A 10,684-nucleotide genomic window follows, 5' to 3' on the forward strand; every position below is an offset into this window, starting at 1 on the left:
AAGAAAGAAGTGTTTGGAAACACAGATTTTTTCAAGCAAGCTAGCCTTTGGTGCTGGATTAATTTTCTCAGCCTGTTGTGTGGTCCTACAGGTCAAGAGTCAGAAATGCTGACAGAACAATCTGTATACCTGCCCTCCCCTGCCCCATTTCTGGGGATCAGGACCTTCTAGTCACTATTTTTCATACATACAGGATTCTCACAGATTACAAAGGGTTGGAGGGAGCAAAGTTTGCTCCTTTTAGTAGCAGGGGGAAGCATGCCCATGTAACAAGTTAAAAAGCTCAAATTCCAAAGATTAAAAAGAAACCCTCAAAACATTAAAAGAAATCAGTTTTTTCCAGTATACATCAAATTATGACTTCACTGAAAGTGGTTGAACAAGGAGCTGATTGTAGGATCAAAGAGGTACCACAGCTAGTCCACATAGCTCATACAGCCGCACCACACCGCAGGACTGGCCACGGCATCACCTCTTTCTTCTCCACTAAAGGAAAGCCTTACACTCCTTCCCCAGTTCCCATAGAGCCCTCCTGGCACAGTAATTCTGCACTTCCCAAGCTGCACTGTCCCACTGCACACCACAGAGCGGGGTGAAGTGCAACTTCTGCACTGCTCTGCTGAATTTTGCTTCTAAACATATGAACTTGGTCTGCTATTTTGGTAGGAACAATTTCATTCCATTCTTCTCTTGATTTGTTTTCACAGCTTTAATACTTCAAGGATTTAAACTCGCCTTTGAAAGGGACACCTTTGAAGCTAGAAAATAGTTTTGCTGCTGGCTGCCTTCCGGTTTGCCCTTTAGACAGTTCTCTGGCAAGAAGCTTCTGATTTTACAAATCGAAACCTTCTGTTTTGCACAGCTCATACCTGTGCTCTCCACGCAGGAAAGGGATGCTAAGTACAGTCCAGTTTTCTCCACCGTCTCACCCCACAGCATTGCTTCTGCCACCACTGCCCAGCAAGAAGCTGCCACAGCAGTAACTGGAAGGAGCTGGAGGGAAGGTCCTGGGAATATGAGCTGCTTCCATACAGCTCTTTATCAGCAGCTCTAGACTAAAAGAAAACAAATCCCAATTCTAAAAGCAGCCCGTATAACAAGATGCATCTGGCTTCACCTCACACATTCAAATCTGCTGTCCCTATCACTTCCTTCTACAAGCAAGATAAACATCAAAAGATTACACACTGGGAACTTAAACACTGCCCCTTTCCCCCCTGTTTGTAATTAAAATAAATAAATGGTGGGAGCCAGATTGAAGATACAGCAGTGATTTTTAAGCTGGTCTATTTAACATTGCAGCTGCAGTGCCACTATTTATTTATAAGAGAGGCTGAAAGTAAAGATCCTCATGCTTGAACACCGCTAAACACCCACAGGTGACCAGACCTTCCTCAGCTTTAATAAATACATTAATAGTTATGATAGATATGTGATGCTGTTGGCTAGCAACTGATAAATGACTGAAGGAAACTCATCTCACCAATGGGTTATTTTCAGTCCTGAAATCACAGCTACAGCACTCATAGTTTCTTGCTCTTGCCCACAGTTTCTATATTTTTCCCTTTTTCAGTTCTTGACACAAATCACAGCTACAGCTTAAGTTGTTTTTGTAATGGCTTATGTTCTTGTTCTTTTGGCAGCTTATTCAAAGGAAAATGGCATAAACTATGCTTAAATAGAAGCATTCATTTTCTTTCACTGCAAATTAATGACCCCTCTCTATCTCCATTTCTGGAGTTTGAGGGTTATTAAGTCTGCCATAATCTTGCATTGCTAGAAGTAAAGACATTGCACAATGGGATTTCAAGATGACATTTCTAGCACCAGCTGTATGCAAAACCAGTTCAGTTCTCATGCAGTTCCTCCATACTAGGAATTAGGAAGTACCTAAGAAGCAGTAATGCAGGGCATCAATTTGTTTACTACACACATAGCGTTGCTATGGGACAGGATGATAGAGCCTGCTGAGCAGAAGTTACATGTTGATAAATTAGCTGAAACAGGGTGCTGTACAACCTACAAGAAGGGTGCAGGATGTTAACCTGGAAATGAGGCAAAGTTGTGCAGTGATACGGAAGCTCCCCCATTGCATCACCTCGAGTGCATGCTCCACACCAACACCCTGCTGCTACCAACCCTCAGCCAGGCTCATGTCCAGCCATGAATTCATCCCCTGACAACTTCTGCAATCTACACAGTTACACAGCTGTTACAACCAAGCTATGAATTGCACTGGTTTATTGCCAGTAATAATTCCTTGTATTTTCCCTTATTTATATTAAAAAATAATAAATATACTTTTCCCTCCTATTAAGCATAGATTTGTGTTACAGTAAAATAAATAATCCCCTTTGGCATTCACCCACTCAGATGGATTCTATCTACTCCTAATAGCACCAACTACTAAATGGATTTAGAACTTCATATATAGGGTATCCCATGAGATGCATGAAAGGATGACACCCTCATGGGGATGTTTATGCTGTTGCACTGTAAAGTCACCTTTGTCAACCAAAGCTGCCTGTGTTATTGTCACTGGGCTGTGATTCTTTTGGGGTGAACATACCAGATGAGGTAAGCTGTAGGTTGACTGAGAGCAGGAAATGCAGTTTTGAAGCAAAACATTGTCCTCAGCTTACCCCAACCATTGTATTTAGGCAAGTAGGAGGCAACATGATGGATTTTTTCCCCTGGAAGTTTTTTTTTCCCCAGGTACCTCCTTTGATTGTAGAAGTATTGTTTCCACTTTTAACGGTGCTCCTTTAACTTGTGTGCTGAAAATGAGCACCCACATCTGAAATGCTTCCTACTGCTTCTGCAATTTAAAGGGACAAAAATACACTAAATCACTATAACCTGGACAAAATTCAGGTAAGAATTTGGGGGTGTAGCGAGAGGAGTTGCCAGAAAACCAAAGAGGAGTAGATATTTCTCTTTTCTGTATTTTAGTTATAATGAAGTTGGTTTACTCTTAAGGAATACTTTCCCCCAATCATAACGTTTCACTTTAAGTCAGATCCAAAACCTTTTTTATATGCTGTACATTTTGACAGCAAAGGCAGGCAGTTTTCAATTCAGTTGACCAAAACTGGCCAGCAAACTAAACCAAACCAGCTAAATCCCTTATTTGTACAGCTGTGTGCACCAGGCCTTCCTCCACCCCCCATAAAGGATCATGCCACAGGACATCAACTCTACATCAAGGCAGTTACCACTGGGTCCTGCAGCAGGCAGACAGGATGATCACAAGTCTCTTCTGGCTTTATGAGCTGTGAAGGTTCTGCTTGTGTTCTGGAGGGAAGTAGTACTGAAGTCTTCTAACCATAGTGATGTTTAAACTGGTGCTTGCACAGCTACACATGTGGTATTACCATAGCCCAAGAGAGCATCTGAAAGCAAAGCAGTCAGTTCAAGTTCAGAGCTTGGCCTCAGCTATGTTGCTCTAATAAGTTGGATTACATTTTAAATTATCTCAAACACAGATAGGTGTTGAATGAAGGGCATGAAATGGACAGCAGGAATAAGTGTATTTATAAACCCAGTTGACACAAAGAACTGAAATTCCTTCTAAGCAGCCTAAAGAAATGCAGTTTTAACTTGTATGTGCTGAAAACATTGTAAGTTCATGAGAAATTTTCAAGTTAAGGAACCATTCTGTTTTCTATCACATATCTTCTGAGTTCATTTACATCAAGTAGCACTAAAAAGAAGGCCGAAGGAACAGCTTGACTGCCTTGCATCTGCCACTGGAGTTGAGACAAGAATTTCCATGCTGCGAACCCATGGGAAGAGCATCATTTCACAAGCAAGCACCAGCACCCTTGGAGCTAAGGAGCAACTGTGCAGTGTTGTTTGCTTTTTGAACTGGGTCATGCTAAGGAAACCCCAGCTAAGGAACTCTGCCTTTTCCAAGTAATGGAGGATTATCATCTGCCATAATTAAACACTTCGGTTTACATAAAAGATTCCCATTGGGTTTTCTTTTAGTCACACCATTTACTGGCTGACCCAGTAGTCAGTCATCAATGGATGAAAAACCCACAAGGAGGAAGAAACGGAGATGAGACACTGAGAAGGGTGAGCTCAGAGCAGAGCCTGGCTAAGAGCTCTGTGCTGGGGCAGTGGGGCTGGTGCCTGGCTCCCAAGGCCCACAGGATTTCTATACTTGTACTCATGTGAAGCATTTTTCCACCTCCAGGCTTCCTCCCGGCAGTCACGCTATTGCAGTGCTGCAGTCTGCACTAAGTGCCTAGAAAACAAGCTCATACAATAAAAAGTGCCAGCACAAAGCTCCTCCTTTCCAAGGCACAGCACCTCATTATCAAAGAGCTTCGCTCCCATCTGGAGTCAGGATGTCACAGGTTAACATTGGCTGTGCAGTTCTTATTTCTAAGTGGGGTTCCTGTGTAGAAGAAAAAGATCCTTGTTGGAAAAACTCCACAGTTTGAACTCTTTGAATTCACATCACTTCTGCCATCTCCTCCCCTTTCCTTTACAAGGTCAGCACAACTGCAGTCTTTAGTAGCGAGTATTGTGTTGGGGTTCTCCAAATAAACCCGAATTCCAGAGAAGCTCTTAAGAGCTCCTCTTCTCAGTAAAGTTTTGCCATCACAGAGAAAGCAAACCAGGAAACAGAAATTCACAAGTGTTTGATTTCTCTTCCCAGTCACTTCTTTGGTGAAAGAGAGCAAAGAAACTCTTCACACCCCTCGCTATGGATTTTCAGCTCTGTTTGCTTTGACTTCTTGTAACTAAGCCAAGGAATTAGAAAATAAAAAAGTAGGAAAAAAAAAAACAAAACAAAAAACCAACCCAAACCCAACAAACCAACCCATGTCTGAAAATTTCCACTAATGAATTCCAGACTTCTGGACTGCAAAACCATCTGCTTTCTCCCAAGTCCTGTTGTCAACAACTGAGCACAGCTGTATGAAGGGCAACAAAAGATTGTACAGTTACTCGTGTTCTTGCACTCCCCAATTTGCAGGCTTATTGAAGTACAGTAAAGAACCCCACTAGGCTCAGCGCAAAGCTTCATCATTACTTTCACCTTTGCAAAACCCAGCAATATTACTCTGATCACATTGGGCACACAGGTTACATAGGTGGCCTACCTTCCTTGTTTCTGTGAAGTCTTATCATAAAAAGCCAGTGGATGGCAAATCATATTACCAGGGCTTTCATCTGGAGGCAGGAGTTGGGATGCTGGACATTAATGATGTTAAACAACTCAGAATTTCTCCTGTTGTACCTGGGCAGCTCAGCAGCTCTAAAGGAAACCATATGCATGTAAACAAGAGAGTCCATTCAGCTTATAGTGTCTCTCAAACCAAATCATTGCATTAACATTGCAAACAACAGGACAAATTCTATCCAGCTCTGAGGCTATTGGTGACATCCATGTCCAAGTCTGCTAACGGCTGTGCAGTGTAAGGGCAATAATCTTGGTTTGCTATTTGAATGTGCTACTGACACCATGGAACATCCTCTGCAGGAACAGTAACCATCACCCCCATCACACCAATTTTATGCGGAGAACCAGATTAAAGCATCAACAGAAAACCCTATTCTCTTTTGAAATACAGGATCTTCAGTGATTTTGAGGGGATCAGGGCCACCTTCCTGCACCTTACCTGCAGACACCAGCTCCAGCAGCAGAGGGTCCCTGGTCACAGGTTGGGCATTGTTTCCAGGCAAGGGCATCATCATTAAGACTTGACAGTAAAGGCACCAGCCTGAGCCAGTCTGCTGTCAGTAATACATGCCTCCCCACCACAAATCACACCAGGCAGCCTAATGCTCTTCTTGAATAGGGCAGGGATTTTTTATCTTTTTCCTCTAGAAGGTGGTTTCTAAGCAAACTTCCTTCAGACACATACAGCTGAAGTGATTGCTTCTTACCTTCAGCCCTGTAAAACACATCCTCATCAGCTGTGGGCCAAGTATTACAAGGCAAATGAAGCCTTAGCCTGATTTGATTCTGGTGTCTTTGAGAGCTCTATCCCCAAGTGCAACTTCTTCCTTAAAAAGTCCTAGAGGCATTTACAGTGTTTAAAGAATCACAAACTAATTAATCAATAGAATTAACATAGCAATTTCAATGAGAGAGCTGATACTATGGAAGGCTTCCTGTGCTCTCTGAGCAAACCCCTTGAATACATTTAACTTTCAAGTTTCCTCACTTCCTTTCTTAAAGCCTTTCTTTTAACAAGGCAGAAGGGAGAGGCTTGGAGATAGGCATTTAGAAACCCAACCCACAGATTTAACATAGAGCCTGTCAAATATTTCAACATGGAAATACCCAACAGCACATAAATAGCTCATGCTTCAGTTGTTACAACCTGCCTGAGTATATTTTTTCCAAATAGGCTGGGAAAAAGCACAACTCAGAACAGAGCTCATCTTTCCTCCCAGGGACAGAGCTCCTATAAATTTCAGTGAGCAGGAATAAATACTATTTCAGTTATTTTACTGACTAACAAAATCCCAAACCCAGTCCTTCCTCACCCTACTCCGTGCAACAGTACAAAGCTTATTGAAAGCTTTGAACCTGGTAGGTCTCCATCTGGCTGCTAATATTGAACCAACTTCAGCTTCCTCCTTACCATTTGAATTGATGGATCCAAATGTACCAGAAAATAAATCACTTTTTCTCACAGCTATGCATAATCAATGAGATGCAAAGGGGGGTGAAGACTACAGCCCTTAAATACAGCCAAGAGTCACTCGTGAGTAAGAAAAGTTCAGCCACACAACATAGTAATTTACCTGATCTACACCAGCTGAGAGCAGCTGAGTTCATTCACAGATGGAGACTACAAGCTTTTAAAGGAAAAACCCCAAATGCACGGCTGCTTTGGGAGCCTTCGCTCCGTTTTCCATAGAGATGGCTTGCAGAGTTAGGATGGGATCTGAGCTTTCTGATGCATAAGTTACATTAGTGCATATTGCATACATCAGGCTCATCTGAAAACCACTCTTCTGTAACCTGGCTCAAAATTGAGCAGCTCTCATGGAAACATTCAAGACAAACAGTGGCATATGCTGTACACTCCTGCACCAGCTACCTGGGTTTGCCTTGCAGCTAGTGCAGCCTGGCCCCCAGGGTTATCCTGTGCATCATCCCTGGAGTTAAAATAGATGAGAGTAAAGATGAAGCCTATTTCTTTCTTGTTCAGACTTGTGGTTTCGAGGGGTTTATTGCTTCTTATCAGCTCCAAGTTAGATGGCCGTTTAAGTGTAACTGCTGCCCCCAGGGAGCCCCTTCCCACTGATAATTTGCATCCAGTACCTGTCTGTCTGCTCACGCTCATATCTGTTTTCCTTAGATAGGCAATCAGCTGGTAGGAAAATTCCTAAGCAAGCAGGTCTTTCAAAGCACAGAGGTATAATGGCTGGGGGCAGTAAGTACACTTAGGCTGGGGCAACGGCTGTCTTTTATAGTCTGTGATCTCAGACCTGTGCACATGGCTTTTAATGAGCAGAGATGTATATAGGACAGATTATTCACAGCACCTACAATTCAGCATTTGTATTTTGTTTTCATAGGGCAAAGCATCTATAAAAGAGATAAATGTATAACAGAAGGTGATGAAATATTTCACTTTTCCATATAAGAGATCTCTCAGATGATCTAGACAGGTAGGACCTGCCCTTTACAAATGAAGCATCTGAAGACTCTTTTTACGTTGCAATTCTTACTTATCAGTGTGTTACTTGACACTTGAGAAAAAATATCCAAGAGGAGATTGAATGCTTTTGTTGCAGCCAACAAAAACAGAGGAGGAATTCCAGTCCCCTTCTCTTTACCTGTTCTTACTGTCCTGTGATATGCATTTCTGGTGAAAGAGTACCAAAATGAAATGAAAACCTTTCTTTCTTTGATACACTCTTGGCAACAGAAAGAACTAAGAGGTGTCCCCTGAGTAAACCGCATCCAAGTCTTGTTCCCCTTTAATAAAAGGACCACCTCTAATAAATAGCTTTTAGCGACAACTCAGAGGTGGTTTCAGTAACGTCTTGTAAGGGATCTGAGCTCAGTTCACTGGGCAAAAAATTAAAAGGCATGTCCTCAAAATTGACAGGAAATACATCCTTTTCTGGCATGCAAAAATACAATTCCTTTCTACCAAATTTGGCTTAGGTTTAACAAAACATGTTACACAGATGGAGATCTTTTCAAAAACAAATTAGCCATCCTAAGCTAAGCAAGCTGTAAGAGTGCCAGTAGGACAACAAGATACAAAATAAGCTAACCACCAGTATTAGTTACGTTTTCCCTTTTCTGTCATGTATTGTTTGCTGGTTGATTGTGTTTTATATGGACATAACAGAGTAATAACACTGTAAGTCAAAGTTCAGCCTATGAGTTCTGAAAATGTTCATTTCCACTACTTGTGGCACAATACTTGGGGCAAATGGATTCCATGGAATAAATTTCAAAGTGTTGGAATACAGAATCAGGAATATTCTTTTTCCCATGGGAGTTTTCTGATGAAATATTGTTTGTACCTCTTTGAGGAGTCATAACTTTTCCAGAAATCAATGTTCAGCCATTCCAGCACTCAGCCAATTAATGGTCTTTCTTGTGCTAATAGCAACTGAGTGAATTCATCTTTTCTATTTGATAAGATTTAGTTGGGTTCATTCAGCTCTAGCCTCATGTGTATGGAAATAGTTAGGTTCCTCTGCTTTCCATATTTTGATTCAGGAGAAGAAAGAAGCTGGTCTTTTGATCCTGGACTGCTCAGGATGAAACTAAACCCACAGGACGTTTTGCCAGATCTTTTGCGGTAAAGCAGATATCCTCACTGCTCACAACAAGCCTTTCTGCTTCCTTCCACAAAGTGAGACATCAGAAGGATGCCGTTGGGAGAGGAAGCTGACAAAAGGAAGGTATCTTCAGTGGAAATCATTTTCCTCCTCAGGCTGTATTTAGATATGCAAAAAAAGTCCCAAAGAAAATGGCTTAGCACATGCAGTATTTCCCCAGCCTCCCAGCTGTTAGCAGCTGGATGCAGCGTTTCAGCTGTCAGTCTTGTAGGAAATAAAACAGCAATTTGTAATAACAGACAATAAGTATCTATGGATGTAAAGTAGGAGCCTAATTTTACAATACAACCCACCCCCCAACTTTCCTTTGAAGCACAATCCCAGTAGGCAATATACTAAAGCTCCCAGTCTGCAAACTGTTTAGAACAGGCTTCAAGCAGCTGATTTTCTGACCTTCAGAAAGTGCTGTAAAAGCAGAATGTACCTCTCAAGGGACACGAAATACCCATCAAGTCTGCTTTCTACATAAAGGTGTCTCCAAGGTGGACCCAAGAACTAAGCTTGTAGCATTTTTCTTTAGCTCCAAATCCCCAGTTAGACCAGGGGAAGATGATTCGGGGGGTTATATAGGCTTTAGCAGATCCTACTTCAAGCTCATGATCTATCACTGATTTATTTTATTGAAATGTAGGTAAGTCACTTAAATCCATACCTCGAAAAACAGCTGGGTACCATTTTGCTTGCTTTCACAATGTCTTGTGCCTAGGCAACTTGGGAATTTAAATCCTGTGCATCTAAAAGCAGTTCAGCAGCACTACAGCCCTCAGTAACCATGCTTTCAAATTACACGTGGGAAGAGACCAATTAATGAGGGAAGGATGTCCTTGGGGATTTGGGAAATCAACCTCACTGAAACATCAAAGGTACCCACAAATGACCTGGTATGAAATCTGTTCAGAAGATAAAGCAGATGTCCGATACATCTGTCTGACCTGATGCTCGTATCTGACACAACTCCCTGATCCCCACCAGTGATTCTTTCCCTGACACACTCTGCATGAGCCACATGAGTTCAGATAATAAGGATCTGCCAAAATGTGTGGGGCTTTATTCCACTCTGCTAGGAGTTACTTCAGCTCTAAAGCAAGGCTGAATTACTCTGTTCTTCACGAAATCATCTCAATATTAGATTTATGTCCCTAAGCTCTTTTTGAAGTCTTTTGATGAAATCTAGTCTGGAAAGCCCTTCACATGACTATGCCAATAACATCTCTAAACGTTCTCTCTGGTGAAAGTACTGACAGAAAGCATTTAATTCCTTCCTAACCACTCACTCTGCTGTCTGCCTCTCCCCTTGTGCGTAGAAACACAGTCAAGTGATGGGATCATGTGCGTCTTGGTGACACATACAACTGAGCTAATGCAGGAAGAGGTTTTATTCAAGATGGAAATGACCCATTGAAGTTGTAGGGTCAGGCCTTGCACTGTTGGGATTTGCAGCTCAATCTTTTGCAGTAAATATGAGCTCAGGAGTGGAGTCACCTAAGCAAGAGGCAGGGAAATGATGACCTACAGGAAGTCCAAACCATCTTGTAGCTAACCAGTTTACATTAAAATTGGCAGATTTGAACTTATGAGTAGGATCAACCAGGTGGAAAGTGTGCAGCTACCAAAGGCTTGTAAAAGAACCACAGAAATATGCGGTCTCCTATGTATGTTTGCTCTAAAATGACTGGTAGATGTGTTGCTGAACTGCTTGTAGATCCTCAAGGCAGAATCCAGGTGATTACACAGAAAGGGTGAACTGTCTGGTGGCATCCTCCTGACTTCACTGGTAGTGACTTTGCTGTCTCTGTGCTGTCTACAACCATACTTTGGGGAACCTGGCTCATCTTCTGCATCTTCCTTT

General features: G+C 42.1%; 1 long non-coding RNA gene across 1 annotated transcript; it reads right to left on the bottom strand.

Moving 5' to 3' along the window:
• Positions 1–2,704: 2,704 nt before the first annotated feature.
• LOC130599153 (uncharacterized) lies at positions 2,705–6,113 on the bottom strand. Its single transcript, XR_008972172.1, has 3 exons — positions 5,637–6,113; positions 3,216–3,392; positions 2,705–2,818 (listed from the first exon to the last, which is right to left on the bottom strand). It is a non-coding gene; the product is annotated as an uncharacterized LOC130599153 (long non-coding RNA).
• Between the last annotated feature and the right edge of the window lie 4,571 nt (positions 6,114–10,684).

This window comes from Pezoporus wallicus, unplaced genomic scaffold (genome assembly GCF_028554395.1).
Source record: "Pezoporus wallicus isolate ANWC-B61680 ecotype Strahan unplaced genomic scaffold, APGP_CSIRO_Pwel_v1 contig_8166, whole genome shotgun sequence".
In the NCBI taxonomy this organism is placed as follows: domain Eukaryota; kingdom Metazoa; phylum Chordata; class Aves; order Psittaciformes; family Psittacidae; genus Pezoporus; species Pezoporus wallicus.